The sequence below is a fragment of the Bubalus kerabau genome, chromosome 1 (genome assembly GCF_029407905.1).
Source record: "Bubalus kerabau isolate K-KA32 ecotype Philippines breed swamp buffalo chromosome 1, PCC_UOA_SB_1v2, whole genome shotgun sequence".
Taxonomy (NCBI): domain Eukaryota; kingdom Metazoa; phylum Chordata; class Mammalia; order Artiodactyla; family Bovidae; genus Bubalus; species Bubalus kerabau.
The window spans coordinates 12,501-39,985 of NC_073624.1; the positions used below are offsets into that span (position 1 = coordinate 12,501).

The 27,485-nt window shown below is 46.6% G+C and overlaps 1 pseudogene; it reads right to left on the reverse strand.

Moving 5' to 3' along the window:
* Nucleotides 1–14,352, reverse strand: part of LOC129641257 (ubiquitin carboxyl-terminal hydrolase 17-like protein 6) — a 16,965-nt pseudogene extending 2,613 nt beyond the window's left edge.
* Between the last annotated feature and the right edge of the window lie 13,133 nt (nucleotides 14,353–27,485).

The window sequence follows — 27,485 nt, forward strand, 5'->3', positions numbered from 1 at the left end:
TGTTTGCTCTCTCGTCCTGGACCTTATGCTTGCCTTCCAGGACGGTGGGGGTTTGACCGTCCACGGGTTTACCATAGCTGAAGTGTTGATTCTGTTGATCCTTACTAGGAAAGAAGGGCCCTGACCCTGCTTTCTTCCTTAGCCTATTGCACCCCTCCCACCTCCCGCTCCCCCATCCCATCCCATCCTAGGAGCCTATAGCTTTGTGCTTTATGATCCAAGTGCTCACACCCTTGCTGTCCTCTTGCCTCCTTTCCATGGTACAGAGAAGCCAGATCAGCCAGGATTTTTCTCTCTTTTGCACGGATTTCGCCCAGCATAAGGCCACCTTCCCATTCCCTCCACCACGCCGCTCCAATCGACATTCTTCTCCTTTTTCTCCTTCTTCTCCTTCTTCTCCTTCTCCTTCTCCTTTTTCTCCTTCTTCTCCTTCTTCTCCTTCTCCTTCTCCTTCTTCTTCTTCCTCTTTTTCTTCTTCTTCTTCTTCTTCTTCTGAGGGTGTGGATGGGGCAAGCAGTAAGTCCATTTGAGACGATGTGGCAGAGGAAGATGGGTGGTGATGATGAGGGCGGGTTGTGGCTGGCTCCACTTCCTCGTGCAGGGCACACTTGTTCGTGTTCTTGGGGGAAGATACTGCTCATCATTCTTTGTCCTCTCTACGTGCGGAGGGCATGGTGTGGTGTAGGTAACCATGCAGGGGAAACAAGCCATTGGAACGTTGTCTGTCCCTTGCCCCACCGACTAGCACAGTCAGGAGCCAGAGTGGTCCCTCCAGGTCTGAGACATTAAATCGCAAATTCCCGGTCTGCCGTTCGATGGAGGGTTTGGGGTTTGAAGCCAGCAGCCAAGAAAAAGAAAGAAAACGCAGGAGGTGATCGATAAGGGTCCTCAGGCACCCCTCCACCGGGTCACTGGATCATGAGGCAGTCGAGAAAGCAGCTAGGGGAGGACAGCTTCCCCACCACCCCAGGCACTTTGGAGGCCGGCCGCATCTCCTGGCATCCAGAGGCGTTTGTCCGGGGCCCAGCTGGATGATTCTGCCCGACAGGACGGGCAGAGTCGGAAGTCCAGTTGTCTTGCTATCACAATCTAGGGTAGGCTTGGGTCTTTCCTCAGTGCGGGGAGGATCTTTGCTTTCAGAAATGAACGTGGCGTGACATATCTCCACTTAGGCACCAGTGCGATGCTGGTGGAGAAGTTTCTTTGGGACTGGCTGGCTTGCCTTTCTCCCCTTGGCCTTCGTGTTGGTGCTGGTGGTGCTGGTGGTGGTGCTCATGGCCTTGTGGGTCGCTTCTCCTGTTTGGCACTTGGAGCTTCTCCAGCACACCCCTTGCACCGGAAATGGAGTCCCAGGGATCTTTGCGGACGAGCGTGGGGCCGAGGACGCACGCATCCCCGCCTCATTCCTGCCGGACCCTCTGCCAAGTAGCACGAGGCCTCCCAAGGACAGCCACCCGTAAAGACTGCTTGCCCCTCTTCTCCCCGGACGCTGCTCGATGTTTGGGGCATTTTCGAGAGCCTGACCGGCCGGAAGGACACAACTCATGGACCTGCACCCGCTCTTCCCTGCCCCCCGAAGGGCTCCGGAGATCGTCTCCTTGCTCGGCTGGCTGTGAGCGTTCTGTGAGGCGTCTCCAGGCCGCGTCACTCACCAGAGGCCCTCGGTGCAGCCAGGGAATGGAGACGGGGAAAGAAAGGCAAACCCACACCCAGAGTCCCATCCAGAGAGGACTCTCCCACCCTCACAGAAGTCGGAGGCTCTCGGACCGCACCCAGACCCGCTCATGCACCCCATCCTCTCCAGTGACTTCCCAGCAGAGCCAACCCTTGAGAGCTCAGCCGCTCAGCCACGAGCCTGTTCCAAGTGAACCCCGAGACCCCGGGCACACTGCAGGCCCCGCCTTTTCCCAGGAGGCTACATCAGGCACACGGCCGAGAGGAACTCGCTCCTCGTCGGAACTCTTGGTGCGTCATGCAGTGCGTGATGTGATGTGCCCAAGTGTTACAGGAATGAAATAGTTTCAGAGATATTCGTGTTACCTCTTCTGTATATTAGCAGAATTCACCTGTGATGCCACCTTTTCCCTGCCTTTTATATTTGAGGGGCTTTTAACATTACTGATTCAATTTCATTGCTTGTAATTGGTGTGCTCAGATTTTCTAATTCTTATGTGTTTAGTGTTGGTAGATTGTACTTTTCAAAGAATATGTCTGTTTCTTCTAAGCTCAGTATTTGATTGGAATGAGTTATTTGCAGTACTCTCATAGTCCACTGTATTTTCTTGATAGCTGTTGTACTTTCTCCTTTTTCATTTCTGACATTATTCTAGGGGCCCTCCTACATTTTTTTCTGGATTAGTCAGACTTCAGGTTTGTCCGTTTTCTTTACCTTTTGAAAGAACCAGCTTTTAGCTTTTAATACCTAGGCATTTCAAAAAAAAATAAATAAGTTTAGTGCTTTAGTGCATAGAAGGTAATTTTTTATTGCTAGATACCATTCACTAGATGATTTTAGTGTTTATATATTTCTTCTCACTGTAGGCCACTCTTCTCCATATTTTATGTTGAACTTACAGAAACTGACATGTTTATTTGACAATGCATAACTCAGATGACCATTATATCTACTATTGTGGGCAGGAATCCCTTAGAAGAAATGGAATAGTCATCATAGTCAACAAAAGAGTTCAAAATGCAGTTCTTGGATGCAATATCAAAAACAACAGAATGATCTCTGTTCGTTTCCAAGGCAAGCTATTCAATATCACGGTAATCCAAGTCTTGCCCTGACCAGTAACACTGAAGAAGCTGAAGTTGAATGGTTCTATGAAGACCTACAAGACCTTTTAGTACTAACACCAAAAAAAGATGTCCTTTTCATTATAGGGGACTGGAATGCAAGAGTAGGGAATCAAGAAACACCTGGAGTAACAGGAAAATTTGGCCTTGGATTAAAGAATGAAACAGGGCAAAGGCTAACAGAGTTTTCCCAAGAAAACACACTGGTCATAGCAAACACCCTCTTCCAACAACACAAGAGAAGACTCTACACATGGATATCACCAGAGTGCCAATATGGAAATCAGATTGATTATATTCTTTGCAGCCACAGATGGAGAAGCTCTATACAGTCAGCAAAAACAAGGCTGGGCGCTGGCTGTGGCTCAGATCATGAACTCCTTATTGCCAAATTCAAACTGAAATTGAAGAAAGTAGGGAAAACCACTAGACCATTCACGTATGACCTAAATCAAACCCCTTATGATTATACAGTGGAGGTGAGAAATATATTTAAGGGACTAGATCTGATAGACAGAGTGCCTGATGAACTATGGATGGAGGCCCATGACATTGTACAGGAGACAGGGAGAAACACCATCCCCATGGAAAAGAAATGCAAAAAGGAAAAATGGCTGTCTGAGGAGGACTTACATATAGTTGTGAAAAGAAGAGAAGCAAAAAGCAAAGGAGAAAAGGAAAGATATAAGCATCTGAATGCAGAGTTCCAAAGAATAACAAGGAGAGATAAGAAAGCCTTCCTCAGAGATCAATGCAAAGAAATAAAGGAAAACAATAGAATGGGAAAGAGTAGAGATCTCTTCAAGAAAATTAGAGATACCAAGGGACCATTTCATCCAAATATGGGCTCAATAAAGGACAGAAATGGCATGGACCTAACAGAGGCAGAAGATATTAAGAAGAGGTGGCAAGAATACACAGAAGAACTGTACAAAAACGATTTTCATGACCCAGATAATCATGATGGTGTGATCATTAACCTAGAGCCAAACATCCTGAAATGTGAAGTCAAGTGGGCCTTAGGAAGCATCACTACAAACAAAGCTAGTGGAGGTGATGGAATTCCAGTTGAGCTTTTTCAAATCCTAAAAGATGATGCTATGAAAGTGCTGCACTCAATATGTTAGCAAATTTGGAAAACTCAGCAGTGGCCACAGGACTGGAAAAGGTCAGTTTTCATTCTAATCCTAAAGAAAGGCAATGCAAAGAATGCTCAAACTACTGCACAATTGCACTCATCTCACACGCTAGTAAAGTAATCCTCAAAATTCTCCAAGTCAGGCTTCAACAGTACTTGAACCGTGAACTTCCAGGTGTTCAAGCTGGTTAGAAAAGGCAGAGGAACAAGAGATCAAATTGCCAACATCTGCTGGATCATGGTAAAAGCAAGAGAGTTCCATAAAAACATCTATTTCTGCTTTATTGACTATGACAAACCCTTTGACTGAGTAGATCACCACAAACTGTGGAAAATTCTGAAAGAGATGGGAATACCAGACCACCTGACCTGCCTCCTGAGAAATCTGTATGCAGGTCAGGAAGCAACACTTCGAACTGGACATGGAACAACAGACTGGTTCCAAATAGGAAAAGGAGTACACCAAGGCTGTATATTGTCACCCTGCTTATTTAACTTCTATGCAGTGTACATCATGAGAAACGCTGAACTGGAGGAAGCACAAGCTGGAATCAAGATTGCCAGGAGAAATATCAATAACCTCAGATATGCAGATGACACCACCCTTATGGCAGAAAGTGAAGAGGAACTAAAAAGCCTCTTGATGAAAGTGAAAGTGGAGAGTGAAAAAGTTGGCTTAAAACTCAACATTCAGACAACTAAGATCATGGCATCTGGTCCCATCCCTGCATGGCAAATAGATGGGGAAACAGTGTCAGACTTTATTTTGGGGGCTCCACAACCACTGCAGATGGTGACTGCAGCCATGAAATTAAAAGACGCTTGCACCTTGGAAGAAAAGTTATGACCAACTGAGCATATTAAAAAGTAGAGACATTACTTTGCCAACAAAGGCCCATCTTGCCAAAGCTATGGTTTTTCCAGTAGTCATGGATGGATGTGACAGCTGGACTATAAAGAAAGCTGAGCACCAAAGAACTGATGCTTTTGAATGTGGTGTTGGAGAAGACGCTTGAGAATCCCTTAGACTACAAGGAGATCCAACCAGTCCATCCTAAAGGAGATCAGTCCTGAATATTCATTGGAAGGACTGATGCTGAAGCTGAAACTCCAATACTTTGGCCACCTGATGCGAAGAACAGACTCCTTGGAAAAGACCCGGATGCTGGGAAAGTATGAAGGCAGGAAGAGAAGGGGACGATAGAGGATGAAATGGCTGGATGGCATCACTGACTGAATGGACATGAGTTTGAGTAAACTCCGGGGGTTGTTGATGGACAGGGAAGCCTGGCGTGCTGCAGTCTACGGGGTCTCAAAGAGTCAGACACGACTGAGAGACTGAACTGAAATGATGAAGAAATGCTTCCCCCCTGTGGCCATTTTCCATAACAACAGCGTTAAAAGCTGTGCTGATGGACACTTAATATTCAGAAGGCCTGTGGGGTTGTCAATTGCCCTCAAGAAATGTTCTAGGAGTGTTCATCGGAAAACAGGGCAGACATTCAAGAAGTCCATTACAAGAGGTTTCACTCATACCCTTTAAAAAATCACAGGAAATTATATCAGTCTTGCTAAATACTAGAGAAATCCAAATCAAAACTGCAATGAGGTATCACCTCACACCAGTCAGAATGGCCGTTGTCAAACACTCTACAAAGAACCAAGGGTGGAGAGTGTGGGGAGAAATGAGACCCCCTCCTCCATCGATGCTGCAGTGTCGACTGAGAACAGCCACATGGAGACAGCATGCATGCTAAGTCACTTCAGTTGTGTTTGGCTCTTCCCAACCCCGTGGACTGTAGCATGCCAGGCTCCTCTGTCCATGGGATTCTCCAGGCAAGAATACTGGAGTGGGTTGCCATGCCCTCTTCCAGGGGATCTTCCCGACCTGGGGATCGAAGCCAGGTCTTCTGCACTGCAGGTGGATTCTTTACCATCTGAGCCACCAGGGAAGCCTGAACAGGCCTGTTTCTATAGATTAAAGCTTCACCAACTTTGCAGTTTGAAGAGACACTGCTCTGGAAAGCTCCCTGCTGTTCTCCGTACTTCAGCAAGTAATGCACCTTTCCTTCCCATGAGCTTTGGGTGGGTTGTATCTTCTGGTTCAACACCCCCCAAGAGGCAAACCCACTTTTCTGTTAACATCTCTCCATCCAGACTCCCAACCAGCACTCCTGGCCCACATTGATAATAATTCTACAGTCAGTTGTCTTGCTTCCAATACATGGAAATCATGTTATTTTTCTGTGAGCAAAGTTAGGTAAGGGTCAGAAACAGTGTCCCCATTTTATCTTGTGGAGCCAGTAAATGTCAAGCAAACTCTCCTCTGTGGATCCATCGCCCTCCGATTTGGTGCCTCCTTTTATGGAAAACACTTGCAGGGTTTTGGGGGTTTATTTACAGTTCATTTCTGCAGCTTTTTAATACCTACATTGTGCTTAAGTCGCTCAGTCATCTCTCTTTGCAAACCCATGAACTGTAGCCGGCCAGGATCCTCTGTCCATTGGGGATTCTCCAGGCAAGAATAGTGGAGTGGGTCACCATGCCCTCCTCCAGAGGATCTTCCTAACCCAGGGATCGAACCCAGGTCTCCCGCATTGCAGAAGGATTTTCCACCAGGGAAGCCCATACCTACATTAAATATACAGATTACTCATCAGTACTGCTTCAACTGCTTTGAGGTTTAAAATCCTCCACATTTTTCCTAATATACTTATTATTCCATGCGTTGAGTTTAAATCTTTGACCAATATGCTGTTTATCTTGTGTCTCGTCAGAATTTAGTTAATTACACCGTTTTCCCCTGATACTCGTCACATACAGTTCTTGCCAAAACTGGGTTTGACAAGGTAGGGCACAGGTGGACTAGGAGAAAGTTCGGGAGCAGGACAACAAGTCGGGTGGAGCCCAGATTCTAGTTCAGGGAACTGGAAGGAAACATCCAGCCTCAGGACCCACTGCCCACGTGAGGCTCCAGGACTAAGACGCGACGCCCGAAAACAAGCCAAGAAAACAGCCAAGCTGCACCTGCGCGCCGGAGGCCTCTTGACAGACACGCGTGGAAGGCAGAGCAGCCAATCCCCGAGCGCTGGGGCAGGGCCTTCTGCGCGCTCCCCACTATCCCGGCGCCTATTGGCCGGACTGCTTCGGTGGCAACGCCGATTGGAGGCTTGTGCCTGCCAGGCCGACAGAAGCCAGCTGCTCGCCCTTGGCTTCGCCTCAGCTGCGGAGGACGGGACGAGGGTGGGCTAGAGGCCGCCCAGCTCCCAGCGCCAGAGGACAGCGGGGAGACTGACAGGAACGCACCCTGCGAAACCCTCGTAAACCCTTAGCCTGACGGCTTCAAATTCCAGGCTGGGAAGCCCCAGGTCCCGGCAACTTTGAGGAACCCGGGTCCTACCTGAAGGGAGCTCGTGTATAGTCAGCTTAGGGACTACAAGTCCCTTCACCCACAGAAACACTGAATCCCCTGGTGCTGCGATCCCCAAATACCTAGAGGAACCTTCAGCCTGAGGCACCCTAAAAATAGCACCTGCAGAGAGACCAAATTTCCTTAACCTCAGAGACCCTGAATACCTCGGCCTGGGAACTCTTAATCCCGTCCTCCTCAAGACCCAAACTGTCCTGCATGTTGGAAACCTAAAGCCCCTTAATGAAAGCTGCCCCCCCCCCAATTTCCTCAGCCTCAAAGATCCCACATTCTCTCAACCTGCACATTCTACATCAGCCAAATGACTCCCCCAATCCCCTCTTTCTGACGAACCCCAGTTCCTTCAGCCCGTGTGACCCAGATCTCCTCAAGCCGAGGGACTTGTCCCTTAGACGTGGAGCCCATGTTATGCCCAGATTTTCCCAGAGTATCCAGGCGGAGATCCCTAAAATGCTTTTTGGAGAAATCTTCCCTCTCCCACACTGGAACAGAGCCCTGATTTCAGCCTGACCCCAGTCCAGCAGTTAGGGGCTTCCAGGTCTCCTCCGGACTCACTCCATCACCCACAGACACGAATCTCCCACTGCCTTTCCTCAGAGGGGCCAAATTGTAGGGGAATCAAAGAAGCCAAATCTAGTTCACATTAGGCTGGTCTGTGATAGCTGGTCGTCCCGTCCATCCCAGCAGTACCCCTGACTTTCCCCACACTTTCCTTCCCTGGACACTCCACCCAAGGAAGACAGACCTGGCTCTGGACAGTGGTCTGGGCTATCTCAGCATCTTCTTCTTCCACAGGCACCTTGGCCTTGAGGTGGTGGCATGGCCATGAGCTCCAACAGATCCCCAGAGGAGAGCGCTGAGGGTGATACTGGGAGCACAGAGTGGAAGCCCATGGTGAGAAGCAGAGGCGGCAAAGCTGGGCTATAAGCCAGCTCTATAGGAAGGACACGGAGGAAAAAAAAAAAAAAAGGAAGGACACGGAGCCGGTCCCTGAAGGACCACAGAATGCTTGCCTGTGCCACTGAGTAATCTCTGTGACATACACAGGATTGGAGTGCCTGGTCCTGTCTGAGATGGTGTGGTGGAGTGGGGTGGAACAGGACACTAGCATCGTCAACTGCTCTGTGTCCAGGGAGACTTAGGAAAAGGCTCTGTTTTTGCTCAAAATTCTCCAACCCAGTCTTCAACAATACATGAACCATGAACTTCCAGATGTTCAAGTTGGTTTTAGAAAAGGCAGAGATCAAATTGCCAACATCTGCTGGATCATCGAAAAAGCAAGAGAGTTCCAGAAAAACATCTATTTCTGCTTTACTGACTATGCCAAAGCCTTTGACTGTGTGGCTCACAACAAACTGTGGAAAATTCTGAAAGAGAAGGGAATACCAGACCACCTGACCTGCCTCCTGAGAAATCTGTAGAAAGCATGTCAGGAAGCAACAGTTAGAACTGGACATGGAACAATAGACTGCTTCCAAATAGGAAAAGGAGTATGTCAAGGCTGTATATTGTCACCCTGCTTATTTAAATTCTATGCAGAATACATCATGAGAAACGCTGAACTGGAGGAAGCACAAGCTGGAATCAAGATTGCCAGGAGAAATATCAATAACCTCAGATATGCAGATGACACCACCCTTTTGGCAGAAAGTGAAGAAGAACAAAAGAGCCTCTTGATGAAAGTGAAAGTGGAGAGTGAAAAAGTTGGCTTAAAGCTCAACATTCAGAAAATGAAGATCATGCAATCTGGTCCAATCACTTTATGGCAAATAGATGGAGAAACAGTGGAAACAGTAGCACACTTCATTTTGGGGGGCTCCAAAATCACTGCAGATGGTGACTGCAGCCATGAAATTAAAAGACACTTACTCCTTAGAAGGAAAGCTATGACCAACCTAGATAGCATATTAAAAACCAGAGACATTACTTTGCCAACAAAGGTCCATCTCGTCAAGGCTATGGTTTTTCCAGTAGTCATGGATGGATGTGAGAGTTGGAGTATAAAGAAAGCTGAGTGCCAGAGAATTGATGCTTTTGAATGTGGTGTTGGAGAAGACTCTTGAGAGTCCCTTGGACTGCAAGGAGATCCAACCAGTCCATCCTATAAGAAATCAGTCCTGAGTGATCATTGGAAGGACTAATGTTGAAGCTGAAACTCCAATACTTTGGGCCCCTGATGCAAAGAGCTGACTCATTTGAAAAGACCCTGATGCTCAGAAAGATTGAAGGCAGGGGGAGAAGGGGACAACAGAGGATGAGATGGTTGGATGGCATCACGGACTCAATGGACATGGGTTTGGGTGGACTCCGGGAGTTGGTGATGGACAGGGAGACCAGGTGTGCTGCAGTCCATGGGGTTGCAAAGAGTTGGACACAACTGAATGACTGAACTGAACTGAACCTGCTCAGTTAAGCAGGACACAGTCGGGAAGGAAAGTCTTCATCCCTGTCTCACGGAGACCATCCTGTAGCTTCAGTCTACTCCCTGCACACAAGGTGGAGGAGAAGGCCCAGTTCTAAGGTCTGACTTATATTAGTAAGTCACTGAAGTCACTGATTTCCTTAGACCAAAGATGCTTTCAAAGACATTTCCATATACTTCTCCAGGGAAGAATGGACAGAGATGGGATAATGGGGGGAAAGTCTGGTATAGGAATGTGAAAAGGAACTGCAAAGCACTGATTACTGCAGGTAACAGGAAGTGCTGGGTGCCTGTGAGCCTGGGAAACATTAAACAGGTCTTCAGCCTCAGTGTTAACTTGGCCTTCTCTTAGGTGGCTTCATCTGCTCACGGTTCCCTTTTATGTGGAGATGAACCTGGAGGAAATTTTTATTTCTTGCTGGGTATGCAGCTTTCTAGCCCTGGCTGCCTGCCAGAGAGGGGCTCCCAAGACGCCTCAAGCTGGGGTTGGCAATGGGTGAGCTGGACGCCAGGGAACCTGAGACCCTGCAGCAGGTCAGTGAGCTGTGGACAAGGGCCGGCCTCACTGAATGATTAGGCCCTGTGCATTCAGGACACCCTCTCTGGACTCCAGGTGGAGGTGCTGCTGCCCCCAGTGCCCACCTGGGTCTCAGGAAGTGGAAGAGAGACCGGGCTGTCCCTCCCACCTCCTGCCCAGAGAATGACAAAGGCCGTTTCCCAAAAGTTGGAGCAGCGTGGGCAGAGTGAGTGCTTGGGTCTCACAGGGTCCCTGTGAAGAGGGGTTTACTCCTGACTGGATCCTTCTTGGATGGTTCTCTGTGTTGTCTTCACATCAGATCTCACAAGGACAAGGCAGTCAGCTGTTCACAGCATCACTGGCCTCCTTATGGTGTGTTTATTATGGGCAGGGAGACAGGGAGACCGGGTAGCTGGTGTGACGCTCCCCTGGACAAGAGGAGAGACCCCGTAGGCTGTGTCTCTTCCACCTCCTGAGACCCAGGTGAGCACTGAGGGCAGCAGCACCTCCACCGGGTCCGGAGAGGGTGCTGAATGGACGGGGCCTAACTGTCCAGTGTGGCTCCAGGGGTCCTGGGAAGGGGGGCACTAACTCCTTTTCTAAGTATTTCAGACTACCACTGAGTTCTTTTTGGTTTTTGGTTTCAGATCTTTTTAATATGGTCCATTTTTGGAGTCTTTATTGAATTTGTTACATTATTGCTTCGATTTTATGCTTTCATTTTTTTACCACAGGCATGTAGGATTGTTACCAAGTCAAGTTCACTCTGCTTGCTGCAAAACAGTCCAATAAATCAGAGGTGAGGTGCTGAGGCATGGAATATGACTTTACTCGGAAAGCTGCAGACCAAGAAGATAGCAGACTAATATCTTGAAGAAACCATCTTGTTGGGGTCTGGATGCCAGTGTCCTTTATAGAACACAGAACTGGGGATGTGAGGAAATAAAGTAAAAAGGCCATTCATCTGGCAAATATCTCCTGGAATGGCCAGCCTTAGGAGGAGATGTATTACTTCCTGTAGCCATCCACAGGTGGACAGGTTCTGAACAAAGGCAGAGGGGCAGGGTTTCCTGAGGCAGGCCATTATGTATGGACAGTACCCTTGTAGCAAACAAACCAACAGGAAGCAAAGGTTAAAGTAAAAGATTTCATTTTTAATAAAATTTTTTAAAACATGGAGTCAGATTTTGTTCTTCCCTGTAACAATTCCCCACTCTCAGTGTCCATTCCACAATCTATTGGAAAATGGGGTGATGGGATTGTTCTAATTGCTCCATCAGTTGCATCTTTGGGGGAGTGTCCACCATTGGTGCCAGTGTTCCAAATGTTGAGATTTGTCTTCTTTTGGTGTTCTTTAGAAAGTGTCTACTTCATATGTGTAGACATTAAAATATTTATAACCTAGGTGTTGAGAATTAAGTTTTATTCTGTGAGAATCTAAAAGGACTTCAAACCAGAGGCACCATCTAGAAGTAAGGAATTGAGCACTTTTCTATGCATGCGAAGATGAAGGGCCATTTCATTGAAATTATTCCTTTCGATACACACCTCACCATTTGGGGCCAGTATCCTGTCTTCTCCTTCCCGAGTTTCCTCTGGGCTCACAGTGGGGAGTGGTTGTAGTCTGATGGCTGCTAGAGGGCAGGAGGGGAAGCTGGGTCCCCCTGTGATCATCTCAGCAGAGAGAGCAAGCACGTCTTGTGACTCCAGACCAGCCTCCAATGTTCAGGGTTCTGCATTCAGCCTGCAGGATCCAGCGCCACCAGCTCAGCCACCATGCTCTGCACTTGGTTGTTATGCAGGCCTGAAACCTACACTGCGGGAGGCCCTCTAAATGTGGCATCCTGACCAGCAGACTCTCAGTCACACCCTCCAAGCCCGACCCAGGCCCAGCCTCGCTGAGAGTGTCTCACTGGGGACCCAGGTTCCCCCTCCTGCTCTCCACATTCCCTTCAGTTCTGTGTGATATTAACTGTTTTTACAGCTGCATAATAATGTTGAACACACTACCTTGGTGCTAGCAGTCTCGGTCTTTTGTTATCCCACAGAGGTTCTGTGAAAACACACCAGATGCTGGGCTGGAAGAGGAGGGTTAGGTCTGGTCTCTGCTGAGTACGGACGGTCTACTAGAAGGAGATCACAGCAGCAACCTCACCTGCTGCTCATTGGCTTTTGGCCTGATCCATGTACCCTGCAATCAACTGCCCAGGTAAACCTGCTCCCTCCTCACCATGCTCCTGCTGGTGGATTGGAATAATTACCAGGTAGGTCACCTGAGGAGTCTGCAGGAGCCACAAGGATGGGGAACTGCTCAGGAGTAAAGAGGGAATAAGCCCAGGCCTGTATAAAATGCTACTGTAAAGCGTTGATTTCTAAACACAAGTCAAGGGAAGCTCACATGTGTTCTCCCCTTTTTCTTAGCTTTGAGTGTATGGTCTCCCTTTGCACATGATTCTGGCTCATGCAGATGGGGTGAGACTCACAAAGTCCCCAGACCCCCACCTGGGGTCACATATTCCCTTGGTCAGGACACCACGGCTGTGGTCAGCAGGCCCCCAATGTGTAAACAAGCCAGGTCCATATGGTCAAAGCTATGGTTTGTCCAGTAGGCATGTATGGATGTGAGAGTCGGACCATAAAGAAAGCTGAGCACCGAAGAACTGATGCTTTTGAACTGTGGTGCTGGAGAAGACTCTTGAGAGTCGCTTGCACAGCTAGGAGATCAAACCAGTCCATCCTAAAGGAAATCAACTGTGAGTATTCATTGGCCAGACTCATGCTGAAGCTGAAGCTCCAATACTTTGGCCACCTGATGGGAAAAGCTGACTCATTGGAAAAAGCCCTGATGCTGGGAAAGATTGAAGGCAGGAGGAGAAGCAGACAACAGAGGATGAGATGTTTGGATGGCATCACCGACTCAATGGCCATGACTTTGAGCAAACACCAGGAGATAATGGAGGACAGGGAAGCTTGGTGTGCTGCAGTCCATATGGTCACAAATAGCTGGACACGACTTAGAGACTGAACGACAACAAACAGGTAACCTACCTGAGGCATCTCGATGAGCCCCAGGGGAGGTGAATGTGTCAGAGGGAAAGACTAAGAGCCCTACCTCAGCACTGACCCCTGGGAGGGCCATGGAACCCCACAGTCACCCAGAGAAACCCACCTCAGCTTCAGACCCCAGGTAACTGAGCATGGACATTCAGACATGGGCATGGAGTTTTCCAGGACCGAGGTGAGGCCAGGTCTCTACCCAGGTCTCCGTGTCCTACTGCACAGAGAACCCGGCCAGGCATGAATGTTCTCCCTGTAGAAGCACACGGTCTCATCTAAACATAATCAGTGTAGACAGGACTTGGAGAGGTCTGAATCCACCATGTAGACAGAACTTGGCCAGGTTCAAAGTAGCTTAGGGCTGTGCTCCCAGGAGGCACAGGTCACACCCCCAGGGTCTCTCATCGTTAGACAGGGGCTCACCCACGTGTGAGAACGAGGACGTACCTTTCTTGAAGAAGAAATCATCACTGGCTCCACGCTTCACCCACATCAGGAAACTGAACACAAGCTTTGTCACTAAACATTTCCGCAGGCAAAACAAAACTGTGACCAGGTTCTGTGGCCACGGTGGTCAGGGCCCGGGGAGAGCCAGGAACCTGGTGCAGCGCCACCCAGTGTCCTGAGGACTGACCGGAGGTGGCCGGCTGCAGCGCCCCGGGCTCCCAGCAGGAGGCGCTGCCTGTGTCACCCAGGCAGGACAGTCCTGCAGGGTCCACAGGGAGAGCGGATCCGTCCATCCTGATGGTCAGTTAGGGGTGGAGTGCGCTCAGGTCCTGCCTCCCTGCAGGGTTGGAGGTGGGCCTGACAACTCCTAGGCTAGCAGTCAAGTGACTTCTTGCCGGGGCTGACGCCCACAGGGCACTGTGCTGCATCCAAGCGGAACATGCAGGCAGAGGTGGGGCATACACGCCATCAGAGCAGAGTGCCTGCGCGGAGCTCCCACCTGCATCCGCCTGCCCACCTCGGGCCCCAAGCCCCCACCCCATGACCCATTACCACACACACACACACACACACTCCCACGCCACACACATATGCGCTGTGCACCTACACTGTGCCCACAAACAGCACGTGTCCACCAACAGGCGCACACACACACACATAGCACACAGATCAGATCAGTCGCTCAGTCGTGTCCGACTCTTTGCGACCCCATGAATCACAGCACGCCAGGCCTCCCTGTCCATCACCAACTCCCGGAGTTCACTGAGACTCACGTCCATCAAGTCAGTGATGCCATCCAGCCATCTCATCCTCTGTCGTCCCCTTCTCCTCCTGCCCCCAATCCCTCCCAGCATCAGAGTCTTTTCCAATGAGTCAACTCTTCGCATGAGGTGGCCAAAGTACTGGAGTTTCAGCTTTAGCATCATTCCTTCCAAAGAAATCCCAGGGCTGATCTCCTTCAGAATGGACTGGTTGGATCTCCTTGCAATCCAAGGGGCTCTCAAGAGTCTTCTCCAACACCACATTCAAAAGTATCAATTCTTCGGCGCTCAGCCTTCTTCACAGTCCAACTCTCACATCCATACATGACCACAGGAAAAACCATAGCCTTGACTAGACGAACTTTTCTTGACAAAGTAATGTCTCTGCTTTTGAATATGCTATCTAGGTTGGTCATAACTTTACTTCCAAGGAGTAAGCGTCTTTTAATTTCATGGGTGCAGTCACCATCTGTAGTGATTTTGGAGCCCAGAAAAATAAAGTCTGACACTGTTTCCACTGTTTCCCCATCTATTTGCCATGAAGTGATGGGACCGGATGCCATGATCTTCGTTTTCTGAATGTTGAGCTTTAAGCCAACTTTTTCACTCTCCACTTTCACTTTCATCAAGAGGCTTTTGAGTTTCTCTTCACCTTCTGCCATAAGGGTGGTGTCATCTGCATATCTGAGGTTATTGATATTTCTCCCGGCAATCTTGATTCCAGTTTGTGTTTCTTCCAGTCCAGTGTTTCTCATGATGTACTCTGCATATAAGTTAAATAAGCAGGGTGACAATATACAGCCTTGACGAACTCCTTTTCCTATTTGGAACCAGTCTGTTGTTTCATGTCCAGTTCGAACTGTTGCTGCCTGACCTGCATACAAATTTCTCAAGAGGCAGATCAGGTGGTCTGGTATTCCCTTCTCTTTCAGAATTTTCCACAGTTTATTGTGATCCGCACAGTCAAAGGCTTTGGCATAGTCAATAAAGCAGAAATAGATGTTTTTCTAGAACTCTCTTGCTTTTTCCATGATCCAGCAGATGTTGGCAATTTGATCTCTGGTTCCTCTGCCTTTTCTAAAACCAGCTTGAACATCAGGAATTTCACAGTTCACATATTGCTGAAGCCTGGCTTGGAGAATTTTGAGCATAACTTTACTAGCATGTGAGATGAGTGCAATTGTGCGGTAGCTTGAGTATTCTTTGGCATTGCCTTTCTTTGGGATTGGAATGAAAATGGACCTTTTCCAGTCCTGTGCCCACTGCTGAGTTTCCCAAATTTGCTGGCATATTGCATGCAGCACTTTCACAGCATCATCTTTCAGGATTTGGAATAGCTCAACTGGAATTCCATCACCTCCACTAGCTTTGTTCATAGTGATGCTTTCTAAGGCCCACTTGACTTCACATTCCAGGATGTCTGGCTCTAGGTCAGTGATCACAACCATCGTGATTATCTGGGTCATGAAGATCTTTTTTGTACAGTTCTTCTGTGTATTCTTGCCATCTCTTCTTAATATCTTCTGCTTCTGTTAGGTCCATACCATTTCTGTCCTTTATAGAGCTCATCTTTGCATGAAATGTTCCTTTGGTATCTCTGATTTTCTTGAAGAGATTCCTAGTCTTTCCCATTCTGTTGTTTTCCTCTATTTCTTTGCATTGATCGCTGAGGAAGGCTTTCTTTTCTCTTCTTGCTATTCTTTGGAACTCTGCCTTCAGATGTTGATATCTTTCCTTTTCTCCTTTGCTTTTCACTTTTCTTCTCACAGCTATTTGTAAGGCCTCCCCAGACAGTCATTATGCTTTTTTGCATTTCTTTTCTATGGGAATGGTCTTGATCCCTGTCTCCTATACAATGTCATGAACCTCACTCCATAGTTCATCAGGCACTCTATCTATCAGATCTAGGCCCTTAAATCTATTTCTCACTTCCACTGTATAATCATAAGGGATTTGATTTAGGTCATACCTGAATGGTCTAGTGGCTTTCCCTACTTTCTTCAATTTCAGTCTGAATTTGGCAATAAGGAGTTCATGGTCTGAGCCACAGTCAGCTCCTGGTCTTGTTTTTGCTGACTGTATAGAGCTTCTCCATCTGTGGCTGCAAAGAATATAATCAATCTGATTTCGGTGTTGACCATCTGGTGATGTCCATGTATAGAGTCTTCTCTTGTGTTGTTGGAAGAGGGTGTTTGTTATGACCAGTGCATTCTCTTGGCAAAACTCTATTAGTCTTTTCCCTGCTTCATTCTGTATTCCAAGGCCAAAGTTGCCTGTTACTCCAGGTGTTTCTTGACTTCCTACTTTTGCATTCCAGTCCCCTATAATGAAAAGGACCTCTTTTTTGGGTGTTAGTTCTAAAAGGTCTTGTAGGTCCTCATAGAACCATTCAACTTCAGGTTCTTCAGTGTTACTGGTTGGGGCATAGGCTTGGATTACTGTGATATTGAATGGTTTGCCTTGGAAACGAACAGAGATCATTCTGTCATTTTTGAGATTGCATCCAAGTACTGCATTTCGGACTCTTTTGTTGACCATGATGGCCACTCCATTTCTTCTGAGGGATTCCTGCCCGCAGTAGTAGATATAATGGCCATCTGAGTTACATTCACCCATTCCAGTCCATTTCAGTTCGCTGATTCCTAGAATGTCGACATTCACTGTTGCCATCTCTTGTTTGACCACTTCCAATTTGCCTTGATTCATGGACCTGACATTCCAGGTTCCTATGCAATATTGCTCTTTACAGCATCGGACCTTGCTTCTATCACCAGTCACACCCACAGCTGGGTATTGGTTTTGCTTTGGTTCCATCCCTCCATTCTTTCTGGAGTTATTTCTCCACTGATCTCCAGCAGCATATTGGGCACCTACTGACCTGGGGAATTTCTCTTACACACACGGGGAATAAAATGAATACCCTAAAGTGCTCGTTCCTAAACCAAGTGATGCTCACATGCATTCTTCCCTTCTGAGCTTTGATGGTTTCCAACATAAAAAAGTTTATAAAGTAGTTAATGGTGAATGAGTTTTAGATCATGGGCCTTTCTGAAGTTATTCCACAAGGACTACAAGACCTAAGAGATGAATGTAGATATCCCATGTGTCCCTCGACAGAAGAATGGACAAGCAGAACGTGGTCCATCCACACAATGAATGTTGTCCAGCCTGAAACGAAGGCAGTTCTGACACAGGCTACTGTGTGGATGGACTCTGAAGACATTATGCTCAGTGACATAAGGCAGACATGGAAGAACAAATGATGTTTGAGTCCACTCATACAAGGTCCCTAGAGCAATTGGCTCCATAGACACAGACAGCAGGATGGTGGGTGCCAGGGGCTGAGGGAGGAGAATGGGGACTGAGTGTCTCACGGGGACTGTCTGGGTTTTGCAAGATAGAAGTAGCGACTGAACAACACCACACACAAGCATGCACTGCAGCAGCATTTGCAACAGCTGAAACATGGAAGTAACCAAAATGTACACGGACAGATGAATGAATAAAGAAGTCATATACGCACAGAGTAGAATATGATTCAGCCATGAAAACAAATGTCATTTGCAGGGGTAATCTAGAACTAGAACAATCATAGTAAGTGAAGTACTTCAGAAGGAAAAACTGATACCAATGAATGCTTTTATCAAAGCGAAATGCACGCACAGTGAGGAAACAAACATGGTTACCAAAGGGGAGTGGGGGTGGAAGTGATAAATTAGGAGGCTGGGTTCATTTATCCTCACAAATACCTATAGAATATAGAATCGACACTGACCTACTGTAGAAAGGGGGCGGTGCACTACACATTATAACAACGTGAATGTGAAAAAACCAAGATGCATCAGAATGTGTACGGGGATAACTGATGAAGAATCTCTCCACCAAGACACAGCACCGTAAGTCAGCTATCCTCCAAAGGAAGTAAACACTAACTTTAAAAAAGAAAAACAAGGGTTAATGAGCCACAGGCTTCTGGCATGTGCCAGAAGAAACCACAGACTAGGAGAACCCTAAGGCTCTGGTTACTGTAATAACAGGAGTAGGGCGTGAAGAAATCCTGTCTCCTTGTGACCATCTCCTGCAACAGAAACTTGAAAGCTATTGCTTATGCTGCAGTCAAATAAGAAAAGGTTTTTTCTCTACTTTAGCTGTTCCTGATCTACAGTCTGCATTGATAAATAAGCTTCCTTCTTTTCAGAAGATTAACCTACTGACTGTTTTGAAACAATGCAAAAAGAAACAAGAACGTAGGAACCTTATACCCTTGTGGAAATAAATGTTTTTGGGGGGAAATAGACAGATGGCTTTAACCCCCAAGCTGGCAGAGGAGAGAACACAGTAGACTTGTGCCTCAAGAGCTGTGTCTCCCCTGATGGGGAATCAAGGTTCACACAGCTAGGGCTCGTGGTCAGAGGCTGAAGATAAACAGCAAGCATATAAGGATCCTACGTGCTTTCCTTTCACCTTGTTTCAAAACAGTCAACACGCTGGCGTCAGGGAGCCATTGTCTTTTGTAGATTGCACTGTGCCTTTCTTTTGTGATTGCAAAAAGAGAAAAACAAACTATAAGGGGAGATTTGCAGAAAGAGTACCATAAACTTAAGCATCAGGATGTGACTAGCATAAAATTAAAAGATAATAGATGTGAAATGTGGCTCATGCAGAGTTAGAGGGCAATAGGCACAGGATATCCCTGGAGAAGGACATGGCAGCCCACTCCAGTATTCTTGCCTGGAGAATTTCATAGACAGAGGAGCCTGATGAGCTACAGTCCATGGGATCACAAAGAGTCAGACACAACTGAGCGACTCACACACACACACACACACACACACACAGGTGCAGGATATAGCTTACATAACAGGCTAGTCTTCTGAAAAGAAGGAAACAATTATCAATGCAGGCTGTAGATCAGGAACAGTTAAAGTAAAGAAGGACTCAAAAGGCAAAAGAGGAAAAACTATGTCTCATTTCACTGCCACACTTATACACACTTCATATTCACAGGACTAGTGGGCTCTAAATGATACGGGCACTTTAAAAATTTCAGTAACTGAAAATAAATAACAACTGGGCAGACTGTGAAGAAGAAAATTTCCACAGTCATTTCCACACACACTAGTTAAAATCAAAGCCCATGAAGACGTGCTGCAAACCAGGAATTGTTAGAGACAATCAAAACCACAGCGAGAGAACACTGCAGCTGTTTGAAAGGCCATCCTCAGTCTACAAAGGCGAACAGTGGAGAAGACGCGGAGGAAAGCCAACAGTCCTGGTGCTGAGATGTAGACGCTGAGGATCACTGTGGAGGGGAGTATGGAACTGCCTTTGTTAATTTTTAGTAGGACAAACACATTGATCCCAGCCCAGGTCACAAGAGGACTTAAAACACGCCCGGCTCAGCGCTCCCTCATCGTCAGCACCAACAAGGGAAGACGCTGCTGAACAGCAGCCGCGCCCGAGGCGGCAGACAGCCTTGGTGAGGGACGCACAGGCAGGTCTCCCCTCGTCGGGCGGTTAACGAGGCTCCCCTCACAGCAAAGGGCTCTTAACTCCAAATTCATCTTGCCAGAGAAGAGAATCAAACATAAACTGTAAACTAAATCAAGTATCTTTATTTTTAAATACAAATATAAAAAGTGAAGGATAAAGCTGTAAAAATTACACTTCAAGTGAATAAATTACAAACCAAATCAACTATATATTCTGACTCACATATAGAACGGAGGAGGAGGGTGGAAGCCACCGACTCCTGTCAGGGAGCGGCCCTTGACTGCGCGGGCATCGCCGAGCGCTCCGGTCGCTCCACCCCCAGGCTCGGCTGCAGACGCGGCCTGAAGGGAGCCGCCCCGTCCGCCACCCCGGAGGAGCGGAGAGAACCCAAGTCTGTGCCTTCGGGCGCCTCTTCTGCCAGGCTCCACGCGGAAGGCTCAGCCTGAGCCGCGTTCTTCATGTTCTTCTCCTGCAGGTCAATGGTGGTAAAATGAGGTGAAGGCAGTGCCCAGAAGCTGGGCCCCTCCCCTTTCTGCAGCTGTTTTACTTTCTTCTCCTTCTCTAAGTGACTTTTTTGAATCAAAAGAGAAAGGGCATATTTCCACAGTTCTCACCAGGATTTGGGCTTAAAAGGTCCTCCATCTGGGGCCATTGTTGGCTTCTTATCACTCCTGGCTACTCCTCGTCCTCGTCCTCTTGGGTTGATTTGGGTTCTCTTCTTCCAAACCAAGGTAGGAGCCCTGGGGACAGTGAGTGGAATTTCTTTCTTATCGGGAACACACACAACACCTAACAAGATACGATAAGGGCAAGGCTTTGCGTAAATTTAACTGTTTATCCTGCAATACCCTCTTTGCTTCTTGCTGTATGATTCTTTTCTCCATTTCAAAATCAAAGCCAATAGGCACAGTGGGTGGCTTCTCTGGCAGTTTCTTAGGGAAAATGTGCCCACTGTAAAGAATTCCAGAACCCAGTTTCTGTGCTTTAAGTTTGTAGAGCCCTGCTTCTACAGGATTACATTTCTTGGATTTTCCACTTGTTTCCAACACCTCCACCACCTCCTGCTGCATTTTAATTCTCTTCTCTGACTCTTGCTTCTCACTACTTTTTAGGATCTTATGTATATGGGAAGAAAAACCTGGAAAAGAATAGATATGCATTTATGCATGGCTGAATTAAGTTCCTGTACACCTTATATAAACACAACATCGGATACAACTCTATTCCAATATAAGATCAAAATGAAATTGCACAGAAAGGAAAAGAAAAAAGGGGCATGAAAAATGCTGCCGCCTTGTGGCCGTTTCCCATAACAACAACGTGAACGTCAAAAGCTGTGCTGATGGACACTTAATATGCCCAAGGCCCGTGGGGTTGCGACTAAACAACATCCGCCTTCAAGGAATGTTCTAGTGTTTATCAAAACACAGGGCAGACGTTCAAGAGTCAATTGCAAGGGGTTTCACTCATACCCTTTAAAAAAATCACAAGAAATTATGTCAGTCTTGCTAAATACTCAGTCAGCCAGTCAGTTCAGTCGCTCAGTCATGTCCGACTCTTTGTGACCCCATGAACCGCAGCATACCAGGCCTCCCTGTCCATCACCAACTCCCGGAGTTTGCCCAAACTCATGTCCATCGAGTTGGTGATGGCATCCAGCCATCTCATCCTCTGTCGTCTCCTTCTCCTCCTGCCCCCAATCCCTCCCAGCATCAGGGTCTTTTCCAATGAGTCAACTCTTCTCATGAGATGGCCAAAGTTCTGGAGCTTCAGCTTCAGCATCAGTCCTTCCAATGAACACCCAGGACTGATTTCCTTTAGGATGGACTGGTTGGATCTCCTTGCAGTCCAAGGGACTCTCAAGAGTCTTCTCCAGCACCACAGTTCAAAAGCATCAATTCTTCGGTGCTCAGCTTTCTTCACAGTCCAACTCTCACATCCATACATGACCACTGGAAAAACCATAGCCTTGACTAGACGGACCTTTGTTGGCAACGAAATGTCTCTGCTTTTTAATATGCTATCTAGGTTGGTCATAACTTTCCTTCCAAGGACTAAATACTAGAGAAATCCAAATCAAACCTACAATGAGGTATCACCTCACACCAGTCAGAATGGCCATTGTCAAACACTTTACAAAGAACCAAGGCTGGAGCGGGTGGAGAGAAATGAGAACCGTCCTCCATCGAAGCTGCAATGTTGACTGGGAACAGCCTCTATGGAGACAGCGTGAGTGCTAAGTCATTTCAGTCATATCTGACTCTTCGACCCCATGGACTGTAACCTACCAGGCTCCTCTGTCCATGGGATTCTCCAGGCAAGAATACTGGAGTGGGTTGCCATGCCCTCCTCCAGGGGATCTTCCTGACCCAGGGATTGAACCCACGTCTCTTATGCCTCCTGTGTTGGCAGATAGGCTACCATTAGTGCCACGTGGGAAGCCCATGGAGACAGTGTGAAAGTTCCTTAAACAATGAAACTGAGAACAAAATTACAATATTCCTGCCGACTTAAAAAAGATGCACAACCTAAAAGTTGAGAGTTATGTTTTAGTCAGTGGGAATTTTTAGGACTTCAAGCCCAGGAGACACCATCTCAAGTAACCCTGAGAGAACTGCTCCCAGGAGGTGAAGGGGGAAGACAGGTTACAGAGAACTCTGTAACAAAGGGCAGGTAGTCTGAACATGAAAAGACTATTGTTAAAGAAAACCAGATATCCTGAGTGGAGGGATTTCGTGCTTTTGTGTGTATGGGAAGATGCAGGAGTCCGGGCCCACTCCTTTCCTGTGCACCTCACCTACCTGGGGCCACCATCCTGTTTTCACATCCTGAGCTTCCTTTCCTCAGGGGTCACCTTAGGCAGTGTCTGCAGTCTGATGGCTGCTAGGGAGCAGACCCAAGACGGGCGGGTCATGGTGGAGAGGTCTGACGGAATGTGGTCCACTGGAGAAGGGAATGGCAAGCCACGTCAGTATTATTGCCTTGAGAACCCCATGAACAGTATGAAAAGGCAAAAAGATAGAACACTGAAAGATGAACTCCCCAGGTCGGCAGGTGCCCAATATGCTACTGGAGATCAGTGGAGAAATAACTCCAGAAAGAATGAAGGGATGGAGCCAAAGCAAAAACAATACCCAACTGTGGGTGTGACTGGTGATAGAAGCAAGGTTCGATGCTGTACAGAGCAATATTGCATAGGAACCCGGAATGTAAGGTCCATGAATCAAGGCAAATTGGAAGTGGTCAAACAGGAAATGGCAAGAGTGAACATTAACATTCTAGGAATCAGCGAACTGAAATGGACTGGAATGGGTGAATTTAACTCAGATGACCATTATATCTACTACTGTGGGCAGGAATCCCTTAGAAGAAATGGAGTGGCCATGATGGTCAACAAAAGAGTCCGAAATGCAGTACTTGGATGCAATCTCAAAAATGACAGAATGATCTCTGTTCTTTTCTAAGGCAAACCATTCAATATCACAGTAATCCAAGCCTATGCCCCAACCAGTAACGCTGAAGAAGCTGACGTTGAATGGTTCTATGAGGACCTACAAGACCTTTTAGAACTAACACCCAAAAAAGAGGTCCTTTTCATTATAGGGGACTGGAATGCAAAAGTAGGAAGTCAAGAAACATCTGGAGTAACAGGCAACTTTGGCCTTGGAATACAGAATGAAGCAGGGCAAAGGCTAACAGAGTTTTGCCAAGATAATGCACTGGTCATAACAAACACCCTCTTCCAACAACACAAGAGAAGACTCTACACATGGACATCACCAGATGGTCAACACCGAAATCAGATTGATTATATTCTTTGCAGCCAAAGATGGAGAAGCTCTATACAGTCAACAAAAACAAGACCGGGAGCTGACTGTGGCTCAGATCATGAACTCCTTATTGCCAAATTCAGACTGAAATTGAAGAAAGTAGGGAAAGCCACTAGACCATTCAGGTATGACATAAATCAAATCCCTTATGATTATACAGTTGAAGTGAGAAATAGATTTAAGGGCCTAGATCTGATAGAGTGCCTGATGAACTATGGACAGAAGTTTATGACATTGTACAGGAGACAGGGAGAAACACCATCCCCATGGAAAAGAAATGCAAAAAGGAAAAATGGCTGTCTGAGGAGGCCTTACAAATAGCTGTCAAAAGAAGAGAAGCCAAGAGCAAAGGAGAAAAGGAAAGATATAAGCATCTGAATGCAGAGTTCCAAAGAATAACAAGGAGAGATAAGAAAGCCTTCCTCAGTGATCAGTGCAAAGAAATAGAGGAAAACTATATAATGGGAAAGACTAGAGATCTCTTCAAGAAAATTAGAGATACCAAGGGAACATTTCATGCAAAGATGGGCTCAATAAAGGACAGAAATGGTATGGACCTAACAGAAGTAGAAGATATTAAGAAGAGATGGCAAGAATACACAGAAGAACTGTACAAAAAAGATCTTCACGACCCAGATAGTCACGATGGTGTGATCAATCACCTAGAGCCAGGCATCCTGGAATGTGAAGTCAAGTGGGCCTTAGAAAGCATCACTACGAACAAAGCTATTTGAGGTGATAGAATTCCAGTTGAGCAATTTCAAATCCTGAAAGATGATGCTGTGAAAGTGCTGCACTCAATATGCAAGCAAATGTGGAAAACTCAGCAGTGGCCACTGGACTGGAAAAGGTCAGTTTTCATTCCAATCCCAAAGAAAGGCAATGCCAAAGAATGCTCTAACTACCGCACAATTGCACTCATCTCACACGCTAGTAAAGTAATGCTCAAAATTCTCCAAGCCAGGCTTCAGCAATATGTGAACTATGAACTTCCAGATGTTCAAGCTGGTTTTAGAAAAGGCAGAGGAACCAGAGATCAAACTGCCAACATCTGCTGGATCATGGAAAAAGCAAGAGAGTTCTAGAAAAACATCTATTTCTGCTTTATTGACTATGCCAAAGCCTTTGACTGTGTGGACCACAATAAACTGTGGAAAATTCTAAAACAGATGGGAATACCAGACCACCTGACCTGCCTCTTGAGAAACCTGTATGCAGGTCAGGAAGCAACAGTTAGAACTGGACATGGAACAACAGACTGGTTCCAAATAGGAAAAGGAGTACGTCCAGGCTGTATATTGAAACCCTGCTTATTTAACTTCTGTGCAGTGTACATCATGGGAAATGCTGGACTGGATGAAGTATACGATGGAATCAAGATTACTGGGAGAAATATCAATAACCTCAGATATGCAGATGACACCACCCTTATGGCAGAAAGTGAAGAGGAAGTAAAGAGCCTCCTGATAAAAGTCAAAGAGGAGAGTGAAAAAGTTGGCTTAAAGCTCAACATTCAGACAACTAAGATCATGGCATCTGGTCCCATCACTTCATGGCAAATAGATGGAGAAACAGTGGAAACAGTGGCTGACTTTATTTTTTTGGGCTCAATACTTACTGCAGCCATGAAATTAAAAGATGCTTACTCCTTGGAAGAACAGTTACGACCAACCTAGACAGCATGACAGTTATGACAACCTAGGTATTAAAAATCAGAGACATTACTTTGCCAACAAAGGTCCATCTAGTCAAGGCTATGGTTTTTCCAGTGGTCATGGATGGATGTGAGAGGTGGACCATAAAGAAAGCTGAGCGCTGAAGAACTGATGCTTTTGAACTGTGGTGTTGGAGAAGACTCTTGAGAGTCCCTTGGACAGCAAAGAGATCCAACCAGTCCATCCTAAAGGAAATGAGTCCTGAATATTCATTGGAAGGGCTGATGCTGAAGCTGAAACTCCAGTACTTTGGCCACCTGATGCAAAGAACTAACTCATTGGAAAAGACCCTGATGCTGGGAAAGATTGAGGGCAGGAGAAGAAGGGGACGACAGAGGGTGAGATGGTTGGATGGCATCACCAACTCAATGCACAGGAGTTTGAGTAAACTCTGAGAGTTGGTGATGGACATGGAGGCCTGGCGTGCTGCAGTCCATGGGGTCACAAAGAGTCAGACACGACTGAGTGACTGAACAAGACACGCAGTCAATGGTATTTTGTTACAGCAGCCTCAACAGTCTCTGACGGCAAAAGAATTGAAAACTGCTCATAGAAGCACCAGTGAGCATACACGCGCATGTATAAGCATGTTCATAGCAGCATATACACAATAGCTGAAAGATGGACACCACAAACGTCCGTCAATGGATGGATGGACAAACCACCTTTGTTATAAACACACTGGAACATTATTCCACCATAAAAAGGAGTGAAGGATAAGACAGATACAAAAGGTCACATCATGTTTTATTCCATTTATAGAAAAGATCCAGAATAGATAAAATCCATAGAGACAGAATGTAGACCCGTATCTGCAAGGGGCTGAGGGGAGGGAATATTGGAGAGAAACTGCTTAATGAGGAAAGCGTTTTACTTCAGTGATGGAAAGGTTCTAGAACTAGAGAGAAGTGACGGTTGCCCATCAATGTAACTGTTCTAAAGGGCACAGTCTTGTGTACTTTACCATATATAACTTTGTTATGTAAGTTTCACCTCAGGAACATATTAAAGAAGACTCAAGGGCGGTGATCCTGTGTGTCATAATGAAATGAGCTTTCAGAAGCAGGTGGATCTGAGCAATGTAGGGCTATGTGGCCATGGATGTTGCTGACACCCCACCTGAACACTTTTCCCCTACCTGCTTTGAGTGTTGAACTCACGGCTGCCTTTTCCCCAGAGACCTGCCCTTGCTAAAGCAGAAGCCACTGTGAGCTAGACACTACACGTCATCCCTTCCACCTCTTCCTCTTCGCACGCTTTGCTAACTGGCACAAGAATCCCCCTGGTCTCAAAGTGGGATCACCCCTGCGGGACTGTCTGCCCTCCAGAGCTCCCTTAGGGAGAGGCAGGCTGAAGCCGGCCCCTAGCAGAGACAGAGAACAGCCCCAGTAACTCAGCTAACCAAGATGTGTTGTCTTCTGAGCTTTGCTTCTATGAGAACAGATGCAAAATGGCTATGCAAGCCCAATACTCATGGTGAGTTTTATGGTATTTGAATCATATCTCAACGAAGCAATTACTTTCTAAACACATTATTCATTTATAATAAAGGTTTTTTGTTGTTGCTCTTGTTTTTAAAAGCCTATCTCACCAGGGTAACACTGAATTCAGGTTACATTTCTTAAATTGAAACTGTAAGCATCAATAATTTAAAGGGTAAAAATGTTTGTTCTTGATTCCCAAACCAATACCTATTTTTTAAAACCCTAAATTCCACTGAAATGATCTCTGTGACAATAAGCGAAGTTAACCTGGTCACCCCTGCTTGACAATCATGGCCATCTCCCCCCATTTAACGCAGCTGTTGGTCCACCCATTCTTTTGTGACTTTTTGCTTAAAAAAAAGAATCCATACCCACAAAGCAGGCACATCAAC